At 44.6% G+C, this 18,855-nt stretch overlaps 1 protein-coding gene across 1 annotated transcript in view; it reads left to right on the forward strand.

The window, feature by feature from the left end:
- Positions 1–670: 670 nt before the first annotated feature.
- Positions 671–18,855, forward strand: part of DPYSL5 (dihydropyrimidinase like 5) — a 90,429-nt gene continuing 72,244 nt past the window's right edge. Inside the window, exon 1 of the mRNA XM_075201097.1 lies at positions 671–777. The gene's annotated coding sequence lies outside the window, so the exon portion shown is untranslated. The remainder of the gene's footprint in view (positions 778–18,855) is intronic.

Consider the following 18,855-nt stretch of genomic DNA (forward strand, 5'->3'; position numbering starts at 1 on the left):
GGGCAGTAAGGAGGATATATATGATGGATGGGGACAGTAAGGAGGATATATATGATGGATGGGGACAGTAAGGAGGATATATATGATGGATGGGGACAGTAAGGAGGATATATATGATGGATGGGGACAGTAAGGAGGATATATATGATGGATGGGGGCTGTAAGGAGTTATATATGATGGATGGGGGCAGTAAGGAGGATATATATGATGGATGGGGGCAGTAAGGAGGATATATATAATGACTGGGGGCAGTAAGGAGTTATATATAATGACTGGGGGCAGTAAGGAGGATATATATGATGGATGGGGGCAGTAAGGAGGATATATATAATGACTGGGGGCAGTAAGGAGTTATATATGATGGATGGGGCAGTATGTGGATGATGGGGGTGGACAGTTGCTGCTGTACACCAGCTGCGAGGACCCCAGTGACTATGGGCCTCACCCTGTCAGGGGCCCCGGTCTCCATGGTAACAGGAGGACACAGAGCGCCCGATGCTCTCCCACTAATGCTGAGGGACAGACATGACTGTGACAGGGATGAGGGAGGAACTGCAACACCTCTCGTCCAATCACATCCCTCCTTACCGGGGCAGTCTAACCTGCTAGCCAGAGTCCCCGCTCCCCTATTGGTGGGCTCGGTCATCCGTCAGCTCCCAGTGCCCGCCCCCCTGTGTCTCCAGTCTTCCAAGCTGCTGTGAGAGGCGCACGGGGAGAGGATCAGCCGAGCCCAGCCCAGCATCCTCCGCCAGAGCCGCATCCCGGAGCCCGAGCAGGTGAGTGATCTCTCTGCTGAGTGTGAGTGGTCCCCTTGCTGAGTGTGAGGGATGTTCTTGATCAGTATGAGTGATGATCCTAGTGAGTGTGAGTGATGAGCATGTGTGTGAGGGATCCCTCTGCTGAGCCTGTGCACTGCACACTAACCTTCTCTGTGCTGCACCTTATCCCTATATGTGCTGCACACTAACCTTCTCTGTGCTGCACCTTATCCCTATATGTGCTGCACCTTATCCCCCTGTGTGCTGCACACTAACCTTCTCTGTGCTGCACCTTATCCCTATATGTGCTGCACACTAACCTTCTCTGTGCTGCACCTTATCCCTATATGTGCTGCACCTTAACCCTTTGTGTGCTGCATCTAAGGCCTCTGTGTGCTGCACCTTAACCCTCTGTGCTACAGGATGCTCCTTATCCCTATATGTGCTGCACCTTATCCCTATATGTGCTGCACCTTAACCCTCTGTGCTACAGGATGCTCCTTATCCCTATATGTGCTGCACCTTATCCCTATATGTGCTGCACCTTAACCCTCTGTGCTACAGGATGCTCCTTATCCCTATATGTGATGCACCTTATCCCTATATGTGCTGCACCTTATCCCTATATGTGCTGCACCTTAACCCTATGTGTGCTGCAGGCTGTGCTTTATCCCTATGTATGCTGCACCTTAACCCTCTGTGTGCTGGAGGCTGCACCTTAACCCTCTGTGTGCTGAATGCAACACCTTAACCCTCTGTGTGCTGAATGCAACACCTTAACCCTCTGTGTGCTGAATGCAACACCTTAACCCTCTGTGTGCTGGTCTTATAAAGTGTGTTTTTAACCCATTGTGTTCTGGAGGGTGAGATATTTACCCATAGTTTCGCGACTAGCATTCACCCATTGGCTGCAGGTTTATTAGTCGACATTCACCCAGCAATTGCTGGTCCAGGATATAATATTAACAAGTTGGTTAAGTGCTGATATTGCCTGGTATTGTTAATCACAGACTGTGAACACCCTGCCCTGAAGGTATCACAGAGCACTCAATGCACAGGGATCTCCCCATTTCTTGCTTTAAACAACCTAGGAAGTATATTACCATAAGGGGATAGTGCCTTAGGGACTAAACCTAATGTATTGATTTCTTGTCTTTAAACAAGTGTGAAATCATTCTCTGATGGTCTATAATGTGACACTAAAGTCTAGTGCTTAGGTAAGCAGTGGGTCGACATCTGTTGAGGAACTACAAGTTACAGCACTCCCACCAGCATGCTGTGACTTGTAGTTCCACAGATGTTGAAAATCCCTACCGGTTACTGTCTCTAGTGTAGGAGTTGGATTTATGAACTGGCATCATACAGTAACCCATAAAGTTATGATTTGGAAGTTTTCTTTGGATCGTGAAATTATCCTTTAGGATATATAATAAGTTACCTATTTTATTATTATTATTATTATTATTATTATTATTATTATTATTGTTATTATTGTTACTATGTAAATGTATTTACATGAAACAAAAATTATTATGTAATACATTACTGAGTTCCCCACCAGAAATGGTGATGTTATGGTTTTAAATATCATCATTAAGTTATGAATACAGGAATGACGGGGTGACAGTAATACACACAGTGATGCAGAATTAGCTCAAGGCAACTGAATACTGTGGCGTAGTACAGTGGGTGTTAACCCATCATATGCTGATGTTACATCTGCCATTGCTTTCCATGCTCTGCTGTGTGAATATTCCAGTAGTTCCCCTGTATCATCAATACATTGACAGCTGTTCACTAGGAATGTCTTGTTCCATCTTGTGAAATTAACCCATTGCATTCTGCTCCTGGAAAAATGTCTTGGATCATTATCTTGCTGCAGTTGGATATTGGATATTCCTGTACGTAGCTGCAGGTCTCTGTGCATTGTGTTCAGCTCTGGTACAGGTAGGGGGTAGACTTGTTTGGGTCTCAGCAGCTCAGGGCGGGCTGATGAGGGGCTCTGCAATCCATGGCTCACAATTCCAGCTTTGCATCATTTTTGAGGCCTCCATGCCTTGGAGTGGCTGAGAGGCCTGTGATCCATGATGGAGAGGGGGGGGGGGGGGGGGGGGCTCTGCCATGTTGAAGGGATGGGAGGCGGCTTGCAGCAGGGCTGGGATTCTTTGTTGAGGGGCTGGTGGTCTGTGGGAGCAGCTGTTTATCCAGACGTCACAGCCGGAGAGCTGGTAGACACCCAGCATCTGTGATCTGCTACCTCTCCCTGAGAGATGCTGCCTGCAGCAGTGCTCATTCACCATCATTGTTATTGGCATGATGGTCGTTGTATCCCACACATGTCCTATAAGATCCACAGCGAACAGTAATGCACAGTGTCATGTGATTGATGCACTGGTCCCTAATGGCTCATGTCTGCTGCTTCTGTGTATGGATATCGGTGCTCCAAGACTGTGGTGTGAATGTTACAGAGTTTATGGCTCTATAATCAGGAGAGATGGAACACCCTTAGGCCGGTTAAACACCATCCAAGTATTTGAGAGAAGGGTTATCATATAAACCCACTTCCAAATATTCCGGACTGTTGGGGTCATTCTTGTATTAGTGCGTTGTTTAAATGGGTTCTGCTCAAAGGCTTACAATCTATTATAAATATAGAGACAAGTGCGCTGTGCCAACCACGTCCTCTGGTCATACGATACTATGTCAGTAACACAATATGTGTTGGTGTTATTCCTGTACCTCTTCCACATGTCCCCTTGTTAATGTATTCCATAGACTCCGACCCTCTGAACCTTGCTGAGACTATTAATGTTTCCAAATGTGTAATTCATGGGGCCCCTTCCACTTATTTCCTCTACGCTGTACATATTATTCAGCCTTTCGTAGTCTGTTTTGCAGTGGATGTGGCCATTTTTTGGGTCAAAACAATATTCCTAGAGCCAACCCTGTCACTTACACACGGTGGTTTTATGCCTCAGTAATGTCATTTGTTCCTAGTGCATGGAAAGTCTCCCCTCTCAGGAATATTTTATCAGTATCTTTCTAACAGTAAGATCTCCAGAACCGGCACCGTGTCTAAGGGCAGATACACAAGGGTGTTTATAGAGCAATACATAATATGTATGGTCCATTGAGCGTGTGGGAAGTTGTGTACAGACCTCCTGTCTGCTGCAGAGATCAATGGTGTTTATCTGCACAATTTCCAAGCTGCATTAGGTGGGTGGAAAACAATTGTGGTGTGTATTAGCCATTTATAAGCTGCTGTCCGTGGTGCTGAAACGCATAACTGCACAATGATCACTGCAGCTACACCACACAGGGGGAAGTAGGGATCATTGATCACTGCAGCTACACCACAGGGAGAAGTAGGGATCATTGATCACTGCTGCTACAACACAGGGAGAAGTAGGGATCATTGATCACTGCTGCTACAACACAGGGAGAAGTAGGGATCATTGATCACTGCTGCTACAACACAGGGAGAAGTAGGGATCATTGATCACTGCAGCTACAACACAGGGAGAAGTAGGGATCATTGATCACTGCTGCTACAACACAGGGAGAAGTAGGGATCATTGATAATTGCAGATACAACACAGGGAGAAGTAGGGATCATTGATCACTGCAGCTACAACACAGGGAGAAGTAGGGATCATTGATCACTGCAGCTACAACACAGGGGGAAGTAGGGGTCATTGATCACTGCGGATACAACACAGGGAGAAGTAGGGATCATTGATCACTGCAGCTACAACACAGGGAGAAGTAGGGATCACTGCAGCTACACAACAGGGAGAAGTATGGATCATTGATTGCTACAGGGAATACCCATACAATACACACACATATTTACTGTGTCTGATGGAAATAATACACATTGCACTGTTGGTCTGCCCTACGTTCATGGTAAATGCTTGTATGTCTTCATAGTGATCATTGTAATATTTAGAAAACTGCCACAAGCTTGTCTATCAGAAGGTGCAGGTTCTGGTCAGTTTTATTGGTCTAGCATTAGATTGGTGATAAGCAGTTGACAGAGATTAAATTGCCAAATATCTGACCATAGACTAGACAGTTGTGAAGCTTGGAGCTTATGGAGACTTTGGAACTAGGTGCTATATCTTGAGTTGGGAAACAAATGATAGATACAGTGCAGATTTGGGAGAAGGGTTAAGAGAATTTGTCACCAGGTCCTCTGTGGGGTTCTCCTGTGTAACCTGTGCTGTTCTCTCGCCTGGGCTGAATCTCTCCTGAAAGCCCAGCAGGGAGAAGAGAGGCACGAGGCATGAGGTATAGATGAGGTCGGCCCGTGAGCCAGCTCTCTATGACAGTGACAGGAACGAGGCGCTCTGACCTTTATTGCTCTGCGTCCACACACTGTATCTAACTGTATCTACATCCTACACACTCGGATGTATATGGCCAGAAGTGGTGATCACTGAGATCAGTGATCCCTGTGTCCGGTGAACGCTCCATGAACAAACGAGTGCGACAACATCTGGTGTGAATGAGCCGAATGTCTATCGCATGATGCCAGCAGCTTCAGTGTATGCAGCAGCAACATGTTACAACTCCCATTAGTTTAACAGCCAATCAGAGCAGATGATAGCACTGATACATTAGTGGCCTCAGCACCACTATGGATATATATTCTTTGTGTTTATGCTAATTAGAGGAGAGAATTTCTGGTATGGATTATAGCAGAACAATCATATAGATATGTTTTATTCTGAGTAAAATTGTGTTTACTCCAAACTCAGGCAATAACTAACAAATAGTTTTATCTACACAAATATTACACTACAGTCCAAGCTAACATTGCTCAAGTGACCAGGGAAGTTTGGTGTAAAATCAGTAAAGATGTAATATAGGAAAAGTCTAAAAACACCCCAAACTTCAAGTAAAACATGAGAACAGCACACAGGGGAGATTGAGCAGACCAGATTGTGTGAAACAGTATGTACTGTAATATGTCGGCTCACAGTGGTCAGGACAGAACAGTAAATAAAATGTTACCTTGAGGAAACAAATGTTTAGTGCACCGTAATCTGCACCAACACATCCAGTCCTGTACATGGAGCTGCATTTAATTTGTGCAACAAAATGAAGAGAATAAGATGAAGGTTATGTGTCTAGCAGGGGGGGCTGGCAAATGTTAGCCTGGGGGGCAAAACTCGACTCTGCAGCCTATTGGGAATATTTTAAAGGAAAATAAATGCAGGTGGGTCAGTGCCCCGCCCAAAGTGGCCCAGTATGGGACCGGCCCGGGGGCCAGACCCCTCTGCCCCCAGCCCAGCCTGCCCCTGTGTCTGAGGTTCTTCTGTGCTCACCACCACTAAGATGAAACATGTGGACAATATCATGTAATATTGAGGATGTGTCAGTTCATCTCTGTTGGTCCTTGGATATATACTGGACATCAGTGTGTACCCTAGAACCTACAGAGCAGACTCACCTTCAGGGCCGGATTAAGGGAATGGGCTAAGGGGGCCTCCATTCCCCCGTGAGGGCCCCCCCCACGTGATCCGAGCTGCCCGCCCCCCCGCGCACTTACCTCCTTCTCCGGCGAGATCTCCTCAGTAAGGAGACTACAGCGCGCCGGACCAATCAATACTGCTGCTGAGCACTTTCAAGGGCCCCCTGGATGCCATAGGCCCCTGGGCTGTAGCCCAGTTAGCACTATGGTTAATCCGGCCCTGCTCACCTTCTACACGCTCCCCAAAGTTGTCATGTAAAGCTGGACACATTGAGAGCTGCCCTTACACATTGCCTGAGACCCTGGCTGTGAGCTCAAACATCTCAAACTTACCAGAAGATTGGGGACTCTGTAGGTCCCCACGTGTGCACATAGCGTGCGACCAGACATGAGAGCACAAGAACAGAAGAACATTCTGTGTGGGGTTTGTTTATGGTAAATGACCTCTCACACACGGCAGTCTCCATTCAGCACAAGCTGAATATGAAATTGTGGGTCAGATGTGTAGGGAGTAGGGTAGTGATGATGTCATAATATGATGTCACTGTGAGAGAGGAGCAGGTTAGTGATGATGTCATAATACGATGTCACTGTGAGAGAAGAGCAGTTAGTGATGATGTCATAATATGATGTCACTGTGAGAGAAGAGCAGGTTAGTGATGATCCCACAAGTTCCATCATTGTGGAATCTTCTTTTCCTCCTGTTACTCCTGGCACTGGGGAGATGGGCCATGCAGCAGGTGCAGACTGTGTATTGGTTGTAAAGTGTTACAATGGGACATTGTGTCTCTTCCCTGAGACAGTGAATTTATCAAGCGGATCTCAGAGTACGTCTCCATTTGAATCTGGGTATAAATATGCTCTGGCTTTACGTCACTTATTACTACTGTATGTAGTCCAGGACACGCACAGTGCATATGTGTAATATAAGTCCCATCAGAACGCATGCAAAAAAATATATTTTATAAAGCAAATGGGCTTCTCTTAATTCTAAAATCATTAATAAAAATATTTGTATAAAATTATATATTTCCCCCCCCTTTTTTTTTTAAACAGTAAATACATAAACCAGGATGTTCCTAATGTGTACTGTACATACAATGCATATAGTCTGTTGTGTACTGTGCTACCTAGTGGCACACATACGTGTAGTGTTTAATACATAGACTATGCTGTGACGGTCATCACTATTAGTCGGCACTGACACCTGCTCTGTAGATGCTGCAAATGAAGCGACTAAACAGCAGGTACTTAAGAGAGACCCAGCACTTGAATCTACCGTACCTGCATCGGCACACTCTCGGCACGCCCTCGGCGTGCCCTTGCTGTACACTGCCTACGTCCGTCCGCCTGTTCCGCCCCTCAAGCCGTAGGAAGTCATGTCTCTTGTGTTAGTTCATTGGCGTAAATCCCGTTTTGGCACCTGCGCAGAGCTGTTTGATGTAAGATACACCATGCAAATGGACTTATGTCTGAAGATAAATCAGGCCCTTAATGGTCATATAAACTATATCAGAATTATACTGTTGGTTCATACCAAGTCTCATATTAATCATCTTGCAGAAGTAAGTGTAAGCTCCTGTGCTTCCTGTAAGATATTGGTGTCTCTATCCTCTGCTCATGTCTGCGCTATCCTCCCTCTGTAACGCCAGTGTGTGCTCAGTGATTGTTGTTAGATTGAATTGATGGCTGTGGCTGCGTTAGGATTAATCCCTACGGTTGTATGAAGAAAACTGTATCGTGCTCCATCACCGCGCAGCCGACCTACATACGCTATAAAACGCTCACATAAGACAAATGACCTCGGTGTTGTCGCTGGTTCCTAATGATTCGTTAGGCTGATATATAGACGTGAGCAGAGGGCGTTAATTAATGTGTTGCTGTTTACTTGATTAGCGGTGTGAGCTGCTACCTGGGGAACTCAGCTTGTTAAGATTACATATAAAAGTACACATACATGTCTTCTTTCCTCCCAGGTGTCTGCTATATCCAGACATATCTAGGTCACAGTTTGCCGGGTATGTTTCAATGGGTTGAATTGTTCCACAGTGTGAAGCAGACGTGACTTGTTCTGCAGTGTTTGCAGTATATTTTACAAGGATATCGATATGAGAAATGTGGTTTGAAAGCAGCTTTGGATTATGTGTCTTTGAGGCAAGACGGAAGTGGCTCATGACATTAATCAGTTTGCACATAGCCAGACCCCAATGCCATTGCAATTCAACACATGGCATTATTGTGGCATGATCCAGCACATCCACTTTGCTTTGGGGAGGACCGGATCGCACTATTTACCTATATGAAACCCTCTCCTTCTCTATAGGTGTTTTTTCCAGTCATTAGGGAATTCTATCCTAACTGAGTGTATCAGTGTGACTTTATGTTGCCAAGGTCCCACCTGATTGGTCAGATGCCATGGCCATATAGTTAGGTCACCTCACCAACATTCAACTTTATGTGTATTTTGCACTAGTACACCCCATAGATACGAGTGTACCATACTCGGGAGACAATTGGGGCTGGGGGACTGCCATGATAGGGGTGGATGTCAGAGCTTGTGACTGTCAAACACAAATTGGGGCTATTGGCAGTTCCATAAGAGTCCTTCACCTTCAGACCAGTATACAGCACCTTCCTTTCTCATTTCTACTGCGCTCTCAGCTAAACACTGTTCCCACCCACCTTGATCTTCAGATATTAACAATAGGGGACAGCTAAGCCGAATAATAACCACCCCATGCCAGACCTGGGAGCAGGAATGTAAGGATCTGAAGTGGACCATTCAGGTCTCCGGTAATTGGCACTGGTCCTGTTGTGGTGCAGAGGCCAATGCCCTCCTGGATTCACCAGAGGACCACGACGGGGACCATGGCCTCCTCTGCCGGAGCACCACAGATGGCAAATCCTAAATGTGGCTACTAACTAAAAAACAAGCAAAGTACCAAATCACAGTATGCGATGAAATACAAGACAAGCCACGGTTCAGGGGCAGCCAGCAGTAAAGCATAGTGAAGAATAGGGATCCAAGAAACAACAAACAAATGTTTATGTACTTTTTGCAATAGCAAAGGTGGGTCTGAGGGCTATTAATGACAAAGGAACATCCTTAATTGGCCACATAGGGAACACAGGTGCAAACAATGAATCATTAGTTTCCAGAGAGGACCTGGAGCCGGTACACGGCAGAGAACTGGAGGACTAGTGGCTGATCTGTCAGATCACCACATATGGACACAGATATCATGGTAACAACCGGGGTTATGCAATAAGTATATTGAGGAATGAGGTCAGATTATGGCCATGGAGACCCCCTAGACCTTAGTTCTGGTGCTCAGAGACCATGGGAACACTCGCTATGTTATTATTATGTTTTCCAAATTCTACTTTATTTCTGTGGTAGTGGTTAAGTAATATCCACATTGGCCACATGTCTGGTCGGTGTTCATCTCCTTCTGCTTCTGCTATCCTGGTGTGAAGACAAGATGGACCATTCATGGTTAGAGGATCTCCTAATATAGCCTTTGTCCGCTGGTCTTAATCAGATATTACCTGTCATGTGACAGTGTATGTTCTGGGGAAGACCATAGAAACCCAAGTTACCAAATTATGAATATTATAAGACAAATGCTTCTGTAAGGGTGAGGAGACCTTTGTATCTACACTACGGTCTTCCTATAAGTTACCGGTCGGAGGTTGTGATATCCAGTGCTGGTAAGGGGATGTCTTCCCCTGTGTGTAGCTGTCCTCTGGTTTGCTGAGACAGGTATTGTGTTGTATGACCTTGTCTTATAACGTGCTTTCTGTCAATAAATTGTGATTATTCATGATTCATTTCCCGTCTTCTACTGACAGTAATGCTGAATTTGCAGGATTGTGTATGAGGCTCATATATGAATCTTCTATAACGGGGAAGTGAGCTGTCTGGTGGTCGGCGGTGGAGTTCGTGTATCTGTTCTTTCTCCTTATATAATAATATAATGATTATACAGTATAAAACCTCTAGTATTCACTGTTATTTCACTCTCCTAGTTTAATCGACTAGTTTTTATATCTTACATCTCATCCTGGCAGACTTAGGGTTCACATACAGGAACTCCAACTGTGAAACTGCAGAATGGAAGTGATCCTATCTCCGGAACGTTTACTGATCCTGCCATTCCTTGCACTTTGGTCCAAGCATTGAAACACTTGCAGCTCTAATGTGTTTTATCCCATTTAGGGCTCCAGGATGAGCAGAATGTAGTGTATTTGCCTATGTGTGGCTACAGGGTGAGCAGAATGTAGTATATTAGCCCATGTATGGCTACAGGATGAGCAGAATGCAGTGTATTACCCCATGTGTGGCTACAGGGTGAGCAGAATGTAGTGTATTACCTCATGTGTGGCTACAGGCTGAGCAGAATGCAGTGTATCACCCCATGCATGGCTACAGGGTGAGCAGAATGCAGTGTATTACCTCATGTGTGGCTACAGGCTGAGCAGAATGCAGTGTATTACCCCATGCATGGCTACAGGTTGAGCAGAATGCAGTGTATTACCCCATTTATGGCTACAGGCTGAGCAGAATGCAGTGTATTACCCCATGTATGGCTACAGGATGAGCAGAATGTAGTGTATTACCCCATGCATGACTACAGGGTGAGCAGAATGCAGTGTATTACCCCATGCATGGCTACAGGGTGAACAGAATGAAGTGTATTACCCCCATACATGGCTACAGGGTGAGCAGAGTGCAGTGTATTACCCCATGCATGGCTACAGGGTGAGCAGAATGCAGTGTATTGCCCCATGTGTGGCTACAGGGTGAGCAGAATGCAGTGTATTGCCCAATGCATGGCTACAGGGTGAGCAGAATGCAGTGTATTACCCTATACATGGCTACAGGGTGAGCAGAATGCAGTGTATTGCCCCATGCATGGCTACAGGGTGAGCAGAATGTAGTGTATTGCCCCATGCATGGCTACAGGTTGAGCAGAATGCAGTGTATTGCCCCATGCATGGCTACAGGTTGAGCAGAATGCAGTGTCTTACCCCATGTGTGGCTACAGGATGAGCAGAATGCAGTGTATTACCCCATGCATGGCTACAGGGTGAGCAGAAAGCAGTGTATTACCCCATGCATGGCTACAGGATGAGCAGAATGCAGTGTATTACCCCATGCATGGCTACAGGTTGAGCAGAATGCAGTGTCTTACCCCATGTGTGGCTACAGGATGAGCAGAATGCAGTGTATTACCCCATGCATGGCTACAGGATGAGCAGAATGCAGTGTATTACCCCATGCATGGCTACAGGTTGAGAAGAATGCAGTGTCTTTCCCCATGCATGGCTACAGGTTGAGCAGAATGCAGTGTATTACCCCATGCATGGCTACAGGATGAGCAGAATGCAGTGTATTACCCCATGCATGGCTACAGGTTGAGAAGAATGCAGTGTCTTTCCCCATGCATGGCTACAGGTTGAGCAGAATGCAGTGTATTACCCTATGTTTGGCTACAGGATGAGCAGAATGCAGTGTATTACCCCATACGTGGCTACAGGTTGAGCAGAATGCAGTGTCTTACCCCATGTGTGGCTACAGGTTGAGCAGAATGCAGTGTATTGCCCCATGTGTGGCTACAGGCTGAGCAGAATGCAGTTTATTACCCCATGCATGGCTACAGGTTGAGCAAAATGCAGTGTCTTACCCCATGCATGGCTACAGGATGAGCAGAATGCAGTGTATTACCCCATGCATGGCTACAGGGTGAGCAGAATGCAGTGTATTACCCCATGTGTGGCTACAGGATGAGCAGAATGCAGTGTTTTACCCCATGCATGGCTACAGTAGGAGCAGAATGCAGTGTATTAACCCATGCATGGCTACAGGAGGAACAGAATGCAGTGTATTACCCCATACATGGCTACAGGATGAGCAGAATGCAGTGTATTACCCCATACATGGCTACAGGGTGAGCAGAATGCAGTGTATTACCCCATACATGCCTACAGGGTGAGCAGAATGCAGTGTATTACCCCATACATGGCTACAGGGTGAACAGAATGCAGTGTATTACCCCATACATGGCTACAGGGTGAGCAGAATGCAGTGTATTACCCCATGCATGGCTACAGGTTGAGCAGAATGCAGTGTCTTACCCCATGTGTGGCTACAGGGTGAGCAGAATGCAGTGAATTACCCTATGTGTGGCTACAGGATGAGCAGAATGCAGTGTATTACCCCATACGTGGCTACAGGTTGAGCAGAATGCAGTGTCTTACCCCATGTGTGGCTACAGGTTGAGCAGAATGCAGTGTATTGCCCCATGTGTGGCTACAGGCTGAGCAGAATGCAGTGTATTACCCCATGCATGGCTACAGGTTGAGCAAAATGCAGTGTCTTACCCCATGCATGGCTACAGGATGAGCAGAATGCAGTGTATTACCCCATGCATGGCTACAGGGTGAGCAGAATGCAGTGTATTACCCCATGTGTGGCTACAGGATGAGCAGAATGCAGTGTTTTACCCCATGCATGGCTACAGTAGGAGCAGAATGCAGTGTATTAACCCATGCATGGCTACAGGAGGAACAGAATGCAGTGTATTACCCCATACATGGCTACAGGATGAGCAGAATGCAGTGTATTACCCCATGTGTGGCTACAGGATGAGCAGAATGCAGTGTATTACCCCATACATGGCTACAGATTGAGCAGAATGCAGTGTATTACCCCATACGTGGCTACAGATTGAGCAGAATGCAGTGTATTACCCCATACATGGCTACAGGGTGAGCAGAATGCAGTGTATTACCCCATACATGGCTACAGGGTGAGCAGAATGCAGTGTATTACCCCATACATGGCTACAGGGTGAGCAGAATGCAGTGTATTACCCCATGCATGGCTCCATAGCTCGGTGTCAGATGCTGCAGGCTGAGTCATGGAGATCACCTCATATGCTGCATTGGAGACTCTGACAGATCAGCTGAGCTCAGTGACAGGAGTCTGCTGATCAGATTACTCAGCCGTACAATCCTGCAGTGAGCAGAGCTTGGAGCACATGGCCTGAGACAGAGCTCAGCATTTACCCATCGCCGCAACACTGCACTCACCAGAGCTAGGCTGGAAACAGGGAGTGATCCTGTGCAGCACAGCACACACCTACCTCACAGGAGGCACCGTGCACATATACATACACTGTGTACAGTGATACACCTTGTATACACAGGAACAGTCACACAGCTACCTACACTATATACACACAGGAACAGTCACACAACAACCTACACTATATACACACAGGAACAGTCACACAACAACCTACACTATATACACACAGGAACAATCACACACCTACCTACACTATATACACACAGGAACAATCACACAACAACCTACACTATATACACACAGGAACAATCACACACCTACCTACACTATATACACACAGGAACAATCACACAACAACCTACACTATATATACACAGGAACAGTCACACAACAACCTACACTATATACACACAGGAACAATCACACACCTACCTACACTATATACACACAGGAACAATCACACAACAACCTACACTATATACACACAGGAACAATCACACACCTACCTACACTATATACACACAGGAACAATCACACAACAACCTACACTATATACACACAGGAACAGTCACACAACTACCTACACTATATACACACAGGAACAGTCACACAACAACCTACACTATATACACACAGGAACAGTCACACAACTACCTACACTATATACACACAGGAACAGTCACACAACTACCTACACTATATACACACAGGAACAATCACACAACTACCTACACTATATACACACAGGAACAATCACACACCTACCTACACTATATACACACAGGAACAATCACACAGCTACCTACACTATATACACACAGGAACAATCACACAACTACCTACACTATATACACACAGGAACAATCACACAACTACCTACACTATATACACACAGGAACAGTCACACAACTACCTACACTATATACACACAGGAACAATCACACAACTACCTACACTATATACACACAGGAACAATCACACAACTACCTACATTATATACACACAGGAACAATCACACAACTACCTACACTATATACACACAGGAACAATCACACAACTACCTACACTATATACACACAGGAACAATCACACACCTACCTACACTATATACACACAGGAACAATCACACAACTACCTACACTATATACACACAGGAACAATCACACAACTACCTACACTATATACACACAGGAACAATCACACAGCTACCTACACTATATACACACAGGAACAATCACACAACTACCTACACTATATACACACAGGAACAATCACACAACTACCTACACTATATATACACAGGAACAGTCACACACCTACCTACACTATATACACACAGGAACAATCACACAACTACCTACACTATATACACACAGGAACAATCACACAACTACCTACACTATATACACACAGGAACAATCACACAGCTACCTACACTATATACACACAGGAACAATCACACAGCTACCTACACTATATACACACAGGAACAGTCACACAACTACCTACACTATATACACACAGGAACAATCACACAACTACCTACACTATATACACACAGGAACAGTCACACAACTACCTACACTATATACACACAGGAACAGTCACACACCTACCTACACTATATACACACAGGAACAATCACACAACTACCTACACTATATACACACAGGAACAATCACACAACTACCTACACTATATACACACAGGAACAATCACACAACTACCTACACTATATACACACAGGAACAATCACACAGCTACCTACACTATATACACACAGGAACAATCACACAGCTACCTACACTATATACACACAGGAACAGTCACACAACTACCTACACTATATACACACAGGAACAGTCACACAACTACCTACACTATATACACACAGGAACAGTCACACAGCTACCTACACTATATACACACAGGAACAGTCACACAGCTACCTACACTATATACACACAGGAACAATCACACAGCTACCTACACTATATACACACAGGAACAGTCACACACCTACCTACACTATATACACACAGGAACAATCACACAGCTACCTACACTATATACACACAGGAACAGTCACACAGCTACCTACACTATATACACACAGGAACAATCACACAACTACCTACACTATATACACACAGGAACAATCACACAGCCTGGTTGTGTAGCAGTGTCTAACTGATATTTTACCAGTTATTTGTGTTACTGTTGGTAAATCAGTATACACATTTTTAATTATTACGTTAATATAATTCTAAAATTCAGACAACATAATTTTAACGAGAGTTTGTAATTAAATAAAAATTATTTTTTTTAAAGGCACACTAATAAAGTTCTAAGAGATTTTTAATGAATTTCCACCTTGAGAGTGCCCCAATATACACATTTCTGTTCTTTATCCTGTTCTAACAATATTCAATGACGTGTGGGTGCATCGTCCCTTTGATGTTTGTAGTAATTATTGTATTGAATTCCTCATATTAATGCAAACTACTGAAACAATTGGTCAGTAAAGGGATAATAGGATTACCCGATACGATTTTGTGGACTTTTCTGTAACTTGTGAGCCCCACTGGTGGGAATATAACTGTACAAAGACATAAAAGATATCTCGCACTGGTATTTATAAGACATTACAGTACGGTCATCCAGGTATTTGCTTTAAGGGGAACATTTTCTTCAAACCCCATAATGACTCATTAAGCCGTGTTTTTGGGGGATTTATTCTGCATTCCTCTGGGGGTTTTGAGGATGATGGGTGGAAGAAGATTAACAGTAATAAAACTGAACTTTCTAAAAGCCCCATAATGCGCTGGTGCTAATGTGGGAGCCCCTGAAGAAGCCAATGGGGGTGTAGGGTTCATCATTTCAGCTCCAGCTGCGGTGGTGATCTCTGCTGAGTATGACAGATGTCATCATATACTGGAAGTGACAGGTGCGGTCTGTCTGCCTCGGGCATCCTGAGAGACCTCAGTCATGAATATCTGCGTCTCTCACCTCAATCCTCTGCGGCATATTTCTGTGCCAGGATAATTATGTTCACCAGTGCAGGTGATTCCCTGGGGGACACCGCTGTCCTACCGGAATGTATCGGCTCCCGGGATCTGCGTGACTGACGATGATACAGAAAATCTGGCATTTTCCAGTAAAGCGTTCCTATGTTTACAGTGGATGAGCTCACGATGAAGTCTCATGCCTAAATGATTATTGTGTATTGTAGAGGACTTAGGAGCACATTTATCAATATTCACATAAAGTGAAAAGTAGTTTTCAATCCTTATCGCAATGATAAGGATTGAACTACTTCTCACATTTATGTACAGCCCTGCACAGAAACAGCAGTTCCAAAAAACTGCTGTTTCAGTGATAAAAAAAATCATACTTACCCCCCTCTTCGGAAGCGCTGTCTCCGGGTCTTCTCTTCACTCTTCAATTGCGCATGTCCAGTTCCAAGAACTGGACATGCGCACACAGATCCCCTCTCTGTCTCTGCAACGATAATTTGCGTTGGACACTTTCTGGACCAAATTACACAGTAAGTGCACGATAGTGCAATACCGTTTTTTCTTAAATATGCCCCTTAGAGAGCCGATACCTGACAGGTTCTATGTCCTTTCCTCTGCATGCAGTGGAGGCATATATTGTGTTGAAGAATGAGTAAGGTCGGAGATGTATGTGCAGCTGAAATGAGAACCTATAAGTGTGTGGAGGGGAATCTCCACCCTCCACCCTCCCAGAACGGTAGTACAACAAATTGAAATAGGTTCTGGGCACATGGAGGGAATGTATAATTTATATTGGGATTAATTCTTTATACAATGCAAACATAAACATGTTCCGGACGGAGAAATACCGATAAATAAAATATTGAAATGAGCACATTGACTTTCAATAATATAGCAAAAAATTACCGAGATTCTTGTAAGGGTGTATCATACGATGAGGGCAGGAGACCAAGGCCCTATCAAAAGTGATATGTAGGAAAAGAAGTCACGTGAATTCAATTGGAATAATAAAGGGTTAAATGCTTGTAATGTAGTCGGAGTGAGGAGAGAACTCGTGGTTCCAAGTTGGTGATATCAATCCAGCTGGGCATAAATGAGGTCCAAATAAAATGTTGCACGTGAACGGATGTGCAAAAATGAATCAATGGTACTGCTGGTAGACAGTGATGTGTATCAACCGTGTCCAGAAGGGTGCGTCTCCATAAATGTCCAGACGCGGTGTAAGTATGGAAAATTCAATAAACTTACATTCTGGTGAAGACGTGGTCCGGTCGGGGATGATGTTTTCCTCCTGTGGTTCCGGTGCTCCTTTTTCCTCCCCAGATAGCAGGTGGATGTTGTCTGGAGCCTATTCGGGAGGTGGCGCATACGCGCTCTATTCATTGTGTTGGCTGTGCCTATACCGGGACGTCATGGCTCGGTGACGTCTCTGGTTCCTTGTGAATTGATAGCTTGATGTTGCTTTAGCCAAGTAAAGGGTCCAGTAACAGACTGACAACACCATGCCACATGCACACGCAATCTCCGCACAATACTCTGTTCCAGTGATGTCTTCTAGGACTTATGGGGACTGATTCTTGTTCTGATGCAACTGGCACGTAACCTGCGTTTTGAAAAAGAACAGGGAACTTGTGCATAGTTACGACCGTATTCAAATTCAAGCTTATCTCAGGATACCTTTCAGCTTGAATCTGGGTGTAAGTACACTCTGCCTACACGTTACTTGCCATGTTTATATACACACAACAGACTGCAGTACATGCACAAGTGTCTGTTCACTGAAAGGTCACATAACACGTAGCAATAATTTTAAATTTTGAAATAACTTAACAGCTCTTAACAGTACAATCTGGATGCAGAATATTTAATGTAGCTGTCACTGTTCTCAGGATTCTACTCGGCTGCTTTGTCCAGATTTGTACATTTTTTTTACATTAAATACATAGATCAAGATGCCTTTGAAGCGCACTGTACATACATTGTAACTAGGGGCACACATTTATGCCGTGTAGCTGGTACATGTGATACTGCTGAAACTAATCATAATTATGGGTAACCCAGGACTTGGATCGGCTGTATCTACATCGGCACACCCTCAGCAGACCCTTACTGTACACGTCCTACGTCCATCCACCTCCCTCGTTCTGCCTCTCAAGTTACAGGCAGACGTAAGTGACATTTCCATTCAGACACGAATTGCATGCAATTGAGGTCATTGGTGTATGGTCCATTTCTGAAAATGTTCTAATCCATGCAAGATACGGCACTCAAACGACTCGTGTCCAAACATGAGTCAGGCCCAGACTGTTTTAGATAGAAGTTTATGTTCTTATTTCTTAATAAGGTGTTGGAAATAAAGTTATATGTAATGCTTGTATTAAGAAAACATAAACAGCTTCAGTTATGGAGGTGGAAACTGTATTGTTAGTGAGATTTATCAAGTAAATATATTCAACATACAGGACATTTACAGTTATATTGAATGTGAATGACATTGAGGATATATCAGG

The sequence above is a fragment of the Mixophyes fleayi genome, chromosome 3 (assembly GCF_038048845.1).
Source record: "Mixophyes fleayi isolate aMixFle1 chromosome 3, aMixFle1.hap1, whole genome shotgun sequence".
In the NCBI taxonomy this organism is placed as follows: domain Eukaryota; kingdom Metazoa; phylum Chordata; class Amphibia; order Anura; family Limnodynastidae; genus Mixophyes; species Mixophyes fleayi.